The following is a 13512-nucleotide window of genomic DNA, read 5'->3' as shown; positions in this document are numbered from 1 at the left end:
TGGCTGTAGTTTGAGGTGTGAGTGCAGAGCTATTAACTTTAGGGGTAAGGTGACTGCAGGCAGGATGTGGCATGATTAGACACTTGTAAGCAGCACTGATGAGTAAAAATATAAACGTGGAGACAAGAGGCTCTTGAAGGTAATGATCACAGAGGGTGGGATTTAGAGAGACTACCAAATAATACTGAAGAGCTATAAAGTACTTTTGACATTGCCAGGGACTGGATCTTGCTGCAATTATCAGTACATGAGACAACTGCAAACAGAACTTGCTGTCTGGCTCTTTAATACAACACCAGCTTATGCTCATTTACATGAAAAAGGTTGAGACTGAATAGAGCCTGAATCATTATTTTTCAAAAAAGATCTGAGGATCTGTTGTCTGAAGGTACAGAAGGCAACAGTTATTCCCCCACATTCCCAGGGCAGCTACTGAAGGATGCTTCCACACCCAGCCCTGTTAGTGCCCAGAGGACTGGTGTGCTTATTGTGCTCTTCAGCAGGAGAGCACAGCTCTATAAATTATCAGCAGAAATGACAAAAGGGTTAAGTTCTGGCACACAGAGACAAAATTTTGACCTTCACAGAAACCCTGTCATGCTGCTGCTTTCTTGTACCCATTACTGTACAACACCATAAAGCTGAGACAAAAATTTAATGGAACTGGGAGGGGAAGCAGTAAAAATATTTCCAATAAGTAGACAATATAATGAAAGAAGAGTCTAAACAGAGATGGTTCCTGCCTTTTGTATTCCTCTTTACTTTGCTAACATTTTTCTATTTAACATCAAACAAATCACTTAGGGAACTTCCAGACTTTTATTAGTTTTATTTAAAAAAGGACAACCAGAAATCAATAGACTGCAGGCAGGTCAGTTGAGTGCATTTGAAATCAGCTGGCTTCCACTGGAGTTTTATTAGTGCCTATCTCATTTTGTTAATACTTTAATTCTAAGGACTTTTGCCAGGAAGGACAAATATGTCAAAGCTCAATCTGAATGGATCCTCTGTCACAATGTTTAGGCAGCTTGTGGCCAGTGATTTCATGGTCTGAGTCAAGAGCTGAAGAGCAGAGGAGACTTTCATTCTGTTCCCATGTAGATGGGATGGAATGGGAGGTGAACTATCAGTATCAAGACCAGGAGTAATGATAAAGGAAGAACATGAGCAAGTCCAAGACCTTCTGGAGCTTTCCAAACAAATTCTTGAACAGCTTTCCATCACTGTTCACACACATTAAAGGTTTTAAGTGTCCATCTGACATGCTTTATGAGTAGAACAAGTGAAGTGTGTATTCATGCCTGTTCTTGGTTACCTGCAGAGGACTGTGAGGAATGGCCACTCTCCTGCAGTAGCTAAAATGAGTATGGTTTTAATCATGCTTCAAGAGGAGGTAATGCTGTAAAGATTCAAATTGGATTTCTCAAAAATTTTTAACATATAAATACTGGGAATCTGTTCTTAGGATCCTCTGTTCAATTTCATAATCTTCAATATCACAGTAGGGAGGAAATACAGCACACAGACATCAAAGAGACAGAACTGTGCTTGCAGCTATTAGTTCTCACATAAAAAAACCCAAAGCTAAAATTTAGAGCCAATAGGAGTCTAACTCTCCAACACTCCTCAATAATGCAGTCCAAGCACCACACCAAACAAACATTTTAATTTCTAATACTGATTTTGAAGGCAGGTTATTTAAAAGGAATGTTCTGGTACCACATTTGACTTGCAATCTTTAACATTTAAAATTAACACTTAAAATTATTTTCAGTTTCTTGAGATTAATTAACTCCTTATTTGTGATATATTTTCACAGAATCAAACAAAAGTCTAGTGTCTCAGGAGAGAAAGACAAAACATGTCACCTATTTGTCTGTGCAAGTCTTTATTAACAAAAAAAATCAAACTCAAACCTTGAGAAAGGGGATGAGCCCTACAGTGGAGCATGCTTGAGGAGAACCTGCTACGGGAGTTTTGAAGATTTATCCACTATCTGTCACAAAATAGCTTTTCTTTACTTCCAGTTTGTAGAAATCCATCACAATAATGGCAGGAATCTGTAACAAGCTCATCTGCTGTGAAGACTTCCATGATGCCCAAAGCATGATCAGAATCTGCATCATACCTCATCTGTTACTGTAAGCATCAAATGTGCAAATGTTCCCCACTGCTGTAAATGTCAGCATGCTGGGGGCAAATGCTTTGATTCTCTATCAGCAAATAATGTTAAATTGTGTAGTGTTTAATCACCCTTGGTGAGAATGATGAACTTTAAGGAATGAGTTTCCTTCCAATCACTCCATCTTCAGTTCTGAAAATCATTTACAGGATCCTGAACAAAACTTCCTCAGCCTGTAGAGCACTAAAATACAAACCATGTAGACATAAACATTACTTTGGTTGAGGAAATCAGGTATTTGAGCATATAATTTGTAAATAAACTTTGAAAATCAGACCTCAGATCTTCTGGCACCTCTAGGCATTGAAATTTCCTGCATTTATAGAAGAGTATACATTATCTGGTAAGACAAAGCCTAAAAACTGTTGATTTCTAAATAAAGTAATTGTATTTACCAGGCCAGAATGTAAGTGGTTAGAAGGTAGGAGTGCTCTGCTGGAGGAGCTGAAGTCTGAGGTTTTCTCTGTGTGGAGAATCTCACCTACACCCCCCACCTGCTCATTCCGAAAGGAAAGGTGCAGGTAAAGGCATAAAGGAGACTTGTACAGGGGTTAAAAATATAAAATTTCAAATACCAAAGGCATAGTGGAAGACAATACTGGTAGTATCTTAGCAACCAGTGAAACTTCAGGACAAGCTGTACAGGGAAATCAGCTACAGCCCATTTTAAGGCCTCTCTCTGCTTTACATTGGTTATGTGTTTCTGAAACTGGCTTTTTAGTCACACTATTTGAAAATATTTTTTATTGGAGAACTTCATCATCTTTGGTTTCTGCTGAGGGAAGATACATTTTTATAATTGGATCAGTAATTACTGATTTATTGGAGCAATTTCATCAGTGTGTGCCTGCCTTGAGGGCAGAGAAGAAGAGACAGCAGTGAAAGGAGGGGTTGGTGCTGTGCCCTGTGGGGTCAGTGACAAAGCCTCTGGTCCTTCAATGGCACAGAGACAGGGCCTGCATGTCCTGAGAATCAGCACAGTTTTTTATGTATCTTCACCTTTTATCTGATTGCAGTGGTTTCATCACTGTAACTACAGTCTGGATTTTCAGGATTTCTGTGTCACCCCAATATATAGAAAATTACAGAGTTTGGTTTTTTTTTAATCATCTGAAGTAAAGATAATTGTTTCATAGCAGTCAAGGGGCTTATGGCAAAATTTTATCACAATGCAGAATTAATATGACTTCAGTCTGTTTTCAAAACATCAGATTTTCATTCAGTGCTTTTGGTATAAAAATGCAAATATATTGAAGGAAAATGGAATTTTCAGAGTTAGTCAAATATTAGAATAATTCATGCACATAAATGCCAATACATTAATGATTCATATTCACTCTGTTGCTCTTTGATTGTAGGAGTTTCAGCACCTATTGCATGCTATTATTTCTATCATTATTAACCTTCATGATAACAACCACAAACATCAAAATTTGAAAACTATTTCATTGAAAGTATGTCCTTAAATATGTTATATTTGTTACATAAAATAATGTTTGGTTCTCACACTGGAAAGTTACAATTACCTAAGGAAAAGCAGAAAATAGCTTAAAGTGAAAACTAGTTTTGTTTTAGACATCCAAAGTCATTGTGTGGGCAAAACTCTGTTTTGCAATTTATTCAGATCTGCTTGCTGTTCAGTGATAAATGAAAATCTTTTTAAAGATTGACAAGAAATTATCCAGAATCCCCTAAATGCTCACCTTCAAGAAATATATTGTCTTAATAGTCTTTATCTTGCTCCAATCAATACTGTCACAATCAAACAGATTGTTTCAGCTCACAAAAGGCAAGCAGATAATTTATTGTAAAAACATTTTTACTGGCTCATGTACAGGTCTTTCTTTGTTAAGCCACTAATGGCTTAACTGTGCTAAATAATCAGGCTTTTGGGAAGAGGAAAATAAATAATTTTACTGAATTTCTGATAAAGAAACTGTACATAAGTAATCATGTTTCTGTAAGACTTAAGCTCTTTGTATTGAAACTCTCTGTTACCAGCAGTAAGGTCTTACAGGTCTTGCTATTTACTGTAAATTCATCCCTCTCAGGGCCTTTTGTCTTGCTATCTGACTTGGAGCTGGCTCAAGGGCAATTTTCAATTTGTATTTGGAGGTGAAGGTGTCACTTGTTCACTCCCCAGGCTGCTCTTGGCCAGCCCCTAAGGAGGGTCTTCCCTCAGCACAGAGGTCCCAGGTCAGAAAGATGCAGGTTCCAGCAGCAGAATGGATAATTGTGCTGCTAAAACAGAAACAAAATATGCCTTGGCAAATGTCTTTCTTCCAGATTTATTTATCTGTGCAACAAATGCTTTAAAAGTTTCTCCCTCTGCAACAGCACTAAAACAAAACCAAAATCAATACCTTAAACCTTAATAAATACATATATACATATACCTTATTATAAATAAATTATACCTTATTATACATATACATATACCTTATTATGCACAAATGCCTTAAACCCACCAAGTCAGGCTGCCTTGCAGCTCACATCCCCCAGCAGGGTCTGGCCCTGGGGAGCTCTCCCACAGGCAAATAAATGATCTGCTGTGGGTTTCAGCAGTCACAGGTGCCACTCAAGGATTCTGACAGAGGAAAACACCTGCCAGGAAATGGGAGCCATCTCTCCATGCTTCCCTCCCAGTCTATAAGAGGAAATAATAATCCTTTCCTCTACATGGAACAAGTGATATGAGAACAAGCAGGATTTAAGCTGTAGTGACTGGAATGCTGGCAGAAGTGGGGGATGCTGGGCAGAAAATATTTGTGCCAAACTTGGAGAGAATAGAGATCAGATTTATCAGGAGAAATTCCTACTAACATCTTTAGTTTATGAGAACTAGATTTCAGAGGGAAATCTGAATAGACTCACAAAGTGGAAATTTTAAACAGTACTAATGTCAGTAGTTAACACCTTGGACAATAACTGGAATTAGCCTCCTGTGCAGGTACAAACATCCATCAGCACTGTTTCATGTCCTGCCACTCCAGCAGCTGACACCCAGGACATTCAAATTTCTGTAAATCTTTCCAGACAACATTCACAAGACTCTGACAGACAGATTGCACCTGTCCATTAGACTAAATTGACCATTTTATTGTCTTCATAATCTTTTGAAGAGTTATCAGCAACAGCTTGGGTTAACAGAGAAGATTTCTAGATTATAGCTTTTACATCCATCCTGGGAGGTGGCTGATGCTGCCCTCTCTGGTTGGGAAACATTCAAATGAGAATGAGTGCCAACAGGTGATGCTACATGAGAAAGATTCTGTGCTGGGATACCAGATGATGCCTCAGTTCCTCTATTTGAACATTAAGGGAAAGAGGGGCTGGAGAAGCAAGTAAGGAGAGATAAGCACTTGGAGACCAATTACCAGCAGAGTGTGAGCTGCTCAGTATCACTGGGATGGTCTTAATATAAAAGAGAAAGTTTTCATTTTAGGTAACTCTGAGATTCCACTCAGGGCAAGAGGCAGGTAAGCAAGGGGTGGCATTCACACTAGCATACTACTGATCCAGCACACCCTCTTCCAGGGAGACTGGGAAGAGTCTTGGTTTTCAGGTTTTTCATTAAATACTGAGCCCTCAAAATGAGAATCTCAGCCTGATCATGCAAGGCACCAAAGATTTTTTTTTTCTTCTGAGAATTTCTATGAAAAGTGATACTCAGTAATCGAAAGCTTGAATTGTAAAATGACAAATATTCCCCACTGGTTTTGCACTACATGGGCAGCATTTTTTACTTCATTTTTTTCAGCAGCAATGACTTTCTGCAGACACCTGCTGCACTTACAAACACAAATTTTTTCTGCTCGCTTCTGCTGGGAACGATCCAAGATTCCCAGAAAGACAATCCTTACCAGGCAGTCAAGTGGGCAACAGTGCTAAAAAACCTCTCTTGGCCAGAAGCTGAATGCTGTATGTATGTATATATGCATGTATATGATGTACACATATTTATATATGAAGAATGGATCGAAAGATAATGGACATGGCAGCTTGCTACCCCAAATAAATGTGAGATAAGGCCTGCTGAGCCCACAGTGTGTTTCCTCTGGGCTCACACCCAGCCACAAGCCTCCCAGAGGGGCTCAGAGTGCCTGACCAAGGGCAGGGGAGGCAAGATGAGGTAGAGACTTCAGAGGTGAACACACAATGGCCATGGGCAAGCAAAGAGGCTGCCAAGTTTTGCACCTTGCTCCAGATATCGACAGGTTTTTCTTTCTAAGTTACTGTTCCTTGCACAGATGCAGCCCAGATTTATATAAAGTTTTATGGAGTTTCCATTTGCAAACCCCATTCTTTGCCTTCTTGCTTCTTATTCTTCTTCTTGGATGTTTTCCTTCTGCTTCTTATTTCTCAAGGAGATCTGTAAACATGAAAAGCAAGAAAGGAACAGAAGTGAGCTAATTGACAGCCGCTTTAAGCTGTTATTTACCCTGCACAGGAACACATCTTAAATCAATGCCAGTCTGGATTACAAAAATGATGCTGGAAGAGACAGGCCAAAGCCTTGAAAGCCCATCGACCCTCTCTTTCCAAACTCACCATTGTGCTTCAAAGGAGTCCAGTGAGAGACATTTCCTGGCTCCATAGGTCCCTGCCTGGAGGAAGTTTTTTAGAAACACATTTCTCACCAATTCCAGGTAAGTGAAATCACCTTGAGAACAGCCTGAGCCAGTGCAGCATGATTACTATTTCAAAACAGGGAAGAAAGAAATCAGGAAATATTTGTCTTAAGGAAAATAAAGAGAAAAATTTAAAGGACTTTTGCTCTTTTCCTCCTTTTCGCTGTCATAAAATTCCAGTATTATCTGTTATGGTAGCAGCTACTGGGAAGGAGCCAGAAAAAACTCTGCTTGTTCTGGTTAAGGATATATATTTTCAGCATTGACTCATCTGTCCTGGGTGCCCAAGCACATAATGCACATACCTATGTTTGTGTCACACAGACTGGATTTCTGTGGGTTTGCAATGCTCTGACTGAGTGTGGAGGAGGTTGTAAAGATGCACTTCAGCTGAGCTGTTCTGCATTTCAGTGCAGACAACAAAACAAGAATAAATGCAGTTCAGGTTCAAAGCTGTGGAATTTGTTAAATTCTCTGGATTACTCTATGTTGCTGCCCATGCAAATATATGAATTTGTTCTGATTTCCATGAAAGCAACATGGAAAAACTTGCATTGGCTTTATAAACTAAATCACAACTGGCAAAATATGTAATCTGAACTTGCTTGCAGTCCATAAAATTATACAATGATTTACAGAAAGGAAAAAAGCCTCTGTGAAAATGAAAGCAGGATGTTTGGTTGAACACCCTGCATCAACATTACAAGCTCTCATTTGTTCAGCAGACTGAGGCAGGACAGTGTCACCTGGCAACTTTTGAAGGGCATTCAGACTTGGCCGTGCTGAAGTCCACAGAAAAACCTTAATTTACACATTAATTTACAAACCAATACGTTTTATAAATTTGTCCAAAGCATCACATTTGATATTAAAAAATTAACACTGTATAGGAGGAAAGGAATCAAAGGATAATTGTCATGCTGGCAGAAATGCAGCGGGAGGAGTGGAACCACTAAACACGAAATGCTGTAACCCTGGGAAATAAAGGTGTGCATTTCCAAAGTCTCTCCTCTGAAAGGTGTGCATGCACACCCAGAGGATTTACAGGCATGAATGTATGCATGTATCTATGCACATTACTTTAGATAGGTTCCATGTTTTTCCAGGTACTTATATCAACAAAGAGGAAAGATTAAATTTGTTAAGTTTTGTCCAAAGTATTTAATACTTCCTTGTATGTACAATTCCTTATTCTTCAGTAAGTCTATACTGAGCTGCTCTCAGCTCTCATAAAGATCAAGGCATGGAGCATCATGGTGGGCTTTACTGTTAAAATCCAGTCACTTCCCATGGCACTGGCACTGCCAGGACTAATGGAGAAGATAAATCTGTGTGGAAGAGTTCAGCCAGAATCAACAGGCATGGTGGTCAGCAAAACTTGGGCTGATTTTGGCTGATGGATCAGCTCTAGTGAGGATTAATTCAACAACTGAGTCTACAGTCTATGAGCTTAAACTATGAAAAAACAGAATTATTAAAATTTAATTTAGGCGTGTAATAATATTAATAGGGTATTTTGAGCAGTTCTACATGAGGTAGGTTTAGGCATTTTCAGCACAGCTGAAAATAACAAGTGTCCCTTGCAGTGATTTTCTAGGTTTTATTTTAATTATTAAAAGCTTTCACAGAAGAAAAAAAAAAAAAAAAGGAAATTTCCTAAGAATTTTCAGACTTGTAATGCACGGGGGCATTTGCTAAAAGTAAGGGGAACAGAAATTCTAGAAGAAGTCAGGAGTGGGTGCACATGACATTGCATTGTCTGGCTATTTGTGATTTCCCTTCACCCACACAGTCTGCAGGTGAATCAGCTGCTCCCTGCAGCTCAGCTCTGCACTCTGGCTTCTCTGAGTTTACACTTGCAGCCATTCCTCACCCTCCAGATCACACAGAGGGGCTGCTCCAAGGTGGGGGAAAGAGCAGGTGCTAATGGGACCTGCCTGCAGGCTTGTCTGAGCAGGCTATTCCAGAATGTATCTGAGAAGTCTACACTGATTTAAATCAAATCTGAACCTGTAAAAGAGGAGAAGTTTGAGTGTAGGGGGAAAATAAAAAACTTAAATGGAAGCAAGAGTAGAAAAATCTTTTACAACGATTCTTGAATGTCTCCCCTCCAAAACTTTTCCTCTGTTGCTTTCCTCCCATCTCCTGTGACTCTTGGGCTTATCCTCCTTTCAAATGCCTCCCACCTGGACAGGCTCTGTGGGGCCACCTGGCTTTGAGACTCTCTGTATTCCCAGGTCCTCCCCACGCAGGAAGGGCTGGCAGGATCAGATTTGTAGGGCAGCAGATTTCACACAACAAACTGAGGACACTGATTATTCCTTGAGTCCTCTGTAATTCTCATTTCTACCTGTGGCTGAGCCATGGGCAGAGCTGAGGTACCCAGAGCCCTCTGGACCCTGCCCCTGCAGGCTCTCCTCCTGCCAGGCCTGCAAACTGGGGCGGGCTGGCAGTGTCTGGGGGTGTCTAGTACAAAATAAAAGCACTGCTACTACTGCAGGGGTTACAAACTGAATTATTACTCCTTAATAACATGGATGTTGCAAGGTCTGACCTCAACTTACACATTTATTTATGCTGCATCATCCCCATGGTCTCACAAAATATAGTTTTTATTGAGCAGTATTTCTCTTACACCACCTATATATCTACAAAACAATTATATATAATGAATTATGGTAATTAGAAACCAAATCTGACCTTGCTGCCTCCAGTCAGAACATTTTCTACTCCATGGGCTAAGATGAAACCACACCAAATCAGTGAGACAATTTTTAATCATAACAATGTTTCTTATCTCCCTGTTCTTCCCTCAGCTCCCTTCCAAGATTGATCTTTTCTGTGAGAGAACACAAGCAACTTGTTTTCTCCCAAAGTCACCGAGCAATGCAGATTGCCCTGCAAAGAACTGAACAGGCAAAAGCCTTGCTGCCTGGAAACCAAGTGTGATAAAAAGTGAAGGGACACCACTCAACAACAGCTGCTCCCACAGCACACAGAGTGTCCTGCTATCCTCCCATGCTCTTGGGGAGCAGAACAGCCTGGAACCAAGCAGAGGACTTTCCAGCACAAGGGGCTCCCCTTAGGATCAGAAAAAACATAACATAGGATCCAGCAAAAGCAAGAGTAAAAACCATTTATTTGATGGGGTTTTTTTCTGACAAACTTATTAACGACTGGGGCAATCTATCAATATTACATGTTATGTGCCTTTCCAGGGTTTTGGTTCTACCTTCCTGTGGTGGCTGAACAGCAGGCCTATAAAACTTCATAGACTGGACTTTGGCTCAATCAGAGCTGTGAGAAAGCTCCCAGCCTTTCCTAAGAATAGAATCTTGTACCAGTGAAAACAAGCTTGTTTCCCTGAGAAAGGGTTCTGAGGCTGGGACTGCTTCTTGCACCTGTATAAGCTATTCTAAACCATCGAAGAGAAAAATGCAAACAACACCTAAAAAGAGATGCTTGCCAGCATGTAGGCATCTCTGGTGAACTCATCAATTGTTACAGGAAACAACTGGTCACTGACCAATTAGAAACAGGCACAATGTGTTTGTAAAACTCTGGATAATGGGAGGTGGGAATAAACCTTTATCTTTCTTTGCTTCATGAACAAGAGTGTGTCTTGTCTCTCTAAAGTGAGGTCAACAGCAATTCCTTCCATCTGCAGCAAAAACTGTCTCTGCCTTTTTATTTTTTAAAGCCTTCCTTTTTACTTCACCACTACTTTCACTAACAAACAAACGACATCATTCTACTTCTTTCATTGTTACTTTGCTCTACAGCTGCTGGAGGAAAGTGATGCTGAAGCAAAGCTGAAACCCCAGAAGAAGTTTGGACTTCATCAGAACTAAGTTCCCATTTAGGAGACAGCTGGAAAAAAGTTTAATTAGTTGTACAAATACTTCACAACCCATGGGCTGATGAAGTCAGCTTCAGTTTAATGCTGTCTCCTGTGGTTATGTGGTACCAGCCACGTGCACTTCTTCTCATTGATAGAAGAAAGGTGGTAAAAATTCACAGCAAATTCAGCATTGATAAAAAGATTGCTGGAGGGTGGGACACAAGGCAGAACACCCTGGAAAATGCCTGGCTGACAGCACAGGGAGGTACCTGTGAGCTGACATGCACCAGCAGCAGGGTGGCAGGGGAGGTGACTGGTAGGCACAGGAAACCCAACACACCTTTCTCTGCAGCGTATGCAACAGCAACAGAAAATCAGTTTCTGTTCTAAATGGTTAAAAAAACTCCTTGTGTTTATCAAATAAATTCAAATCATGTAATTTAGATGACTGGTAGCTGTAATGGGCTGTAGAATGATACTCTGGCAGTTTAAGTGGGATTGGGAATGCAGTCAGATCTCAGAGCTGAAGAAAGAGCTCCCAGCTCAGGTTAAAGGCACAGAGACAGAGCAATCTCCCGTGGAGTATCCACAGACTAACAGTGGCAGGGGTTTAATGGGTCCTTCCAAAAGAAACCTCCTATTGACATGGCCCCATTCTGCTCCTAAAGGCAGGGCTGAAATTGCTGGCATTTAGTGACTTAGATCAAATCACAATTCCTGATAAATTTATCTTCAGGGGTGGAAAAGGCCACTCCCTTCTCCTCCCCTAGCAGCTGAGGTCTGCTGACTGAGAGGGTCTGCCAAGATGCTGACACTGCATTTCCATCCAGAGCTTCCATGCTGGGCTGGAGCTGCAGTCAGGTCACACAGAGGCAGGGGAGAGAGTTCCTGCTGAAATTCCCCAGAGAAGGAGTTTTTCCTCACAGCTGTTCTGGCTCTTACACACTCTCCTCTGTGCTCCATCCCTGGGCAAAGGCACACAGGCTGCTTTTATCTGCCTGTGACAATCAAGGTCGTTGTTTGACATTGATGTGCAATGGTGTTCCTGTGCTTCAGCAGCCCCTGAGCATGTGAATCACACTGTGGGTGCCCTGAGCTCCTACAGACACCAAAGGATGACCAGCTTCCCTGTCCCTCCACCCTCCTGCCCCTGCACAGTGAGGCCAGGGACTAATGAACTTTGGGAACCCTTGCCCTCCCAGGAGTTTACAACCCCCACTGGCTGAGGCACAGGCGGGCATCCCTCCTACCCTACTGCCCTGCCTCCAGAGAGCTGTGTGCCAAGCCCAGCAGCTCAGCCAGCCCCAACACTGCTGCAAATTCCCAGCTGGTGTGGAGCCAATTCTCTGCCAGCTAACACCGGCCTGGGGACCATGGGCCTGTGCCTTCAGTGCCATTCACCCATCATCAGCTCCTCCTGAAGGTCAGCCCTTCTCAACTCCCACCCAGCTGCTCACAAACAAAATAATTAGCTCACAGACATTTTATTTTTCTTTTTAAGAAATCCTGTAGTATTGCAGTTAGCTCTATTTTTCTCATTTTATTAATTTTGCTCTGGTTAAATGAAAGATGATAAATTAGAGACTTCTGTAAGGCTCACAGAAAATTAGGTTATATAACATCTTTTTTATTTATTTTGCTTGATATCAAAGTTGTTTCTTATCGTTCTTCAGGTATATTGTGCTCAGGAAAAAATTCAATTTTCTATTCAACAAGGAGTAGCTGATTTCTCTACTGCTGATTTTCTGTCTTTTTCTCAATTCTCACTCTATTATTGGGGGGAAATAACAAGCTTAGCTGGGGCTGGAGGAGCCCTTCCAGCTTTGCACATCACACTGTGCCATTCCTCACACGATCCAAGTGGTCCACCTATTGGGCTCTGCTCGACAGAGCAAGCACCAAAGTCAGAAGCACAATGATGTTTTTCTTGACATTGTTACTTGCTGATATTGACAGAGTGACAGCTGTGCCCTTTTTAGGGAGAGATTTGTGCAGAAAACAAAGTCAAATAATAATTTCCTCTGGTGTTTTTTCCTGCTCCTGCAGTCCCAGCTGTGCTGAGCTCCTGGGAAGCAGCCAGGCTGACTGGAGCTGCAGATGGGCCCCAGTTTCCCCAGGGTCAAATCCTGCTCCCAATGGTTCCTATCATGTCTTGAATTGCTTCCACCACAAAACTGCCTTATTTCACATAGACTGTGATGGGAAGAGTGAGCAGAGACCTCTACGACCCCAAAACTGAGAGAAAGTAAGAAGGAAGGAGAAGCAGGAGGGTAGCTGGAGACAGAGCTACCTCTTAGAAAACCCAGCAGGGCTATAGGGTTTGGTAGGGCTTGTCCCCTTCCAGATTTACACCTGGCAGTGCCAAGCACGGCAGGACGAGGAGCATTCAGCCACCTCTGGCTGACACTCACTGGAAAAGCTCAAGGCTCCTGCATTTCTGCTGGAAGAGTCCAGCAAGGAAAAACAGGAACCAGCAGGGAGCAGGGTTTGGGGTGCAACAGAAATGTTCTCTCTCTGCTCTTCCCTGTGGCCACAGGCTGAGCAATCTCGGCCCTTTGCCCTGCTTCCCCCAGTCCTGCTGGGGACAGTGTGACAGGAGCCTGAGAACTCCATCAGAACCCCAATTCACCTGCAAAGCTCAGAAGTACCAAAACCCTTAGAAAGATCCACCTCTGCCTCTTAGACTTCACAGAGCAGGTGTTCCAGAAACCACACTGTTTCTAGGGGAAGCAGAAGCAGGCAAAGGTGATTTGCTCAAGGCTACCAGCCCAGTTACTGGTGGTTGCAACCACTGCAAATTTCATGTGACAGCTCTCATTTTATGGCTCCATTTTACCCAGAGAGCAGCATGGGCAGCA

This window comes from Haemorhous mexicanus, chromosome 15, assembly GCF_027477595.1.
Source record: "Haemorhous mexicanus isolate bHaeMex1 chromosome 15, bHaeMex1.pri, whole genome shotgun sequence".
Lineage (NCBI taxonomy): Eukaryota > Metazoa > Chordata > Aves > Passeriformes > Fringillidae > Haemorhous > Haemorhous mexicanus.
Note: the sequence above shows the minus strand (reverse complement) of the source record.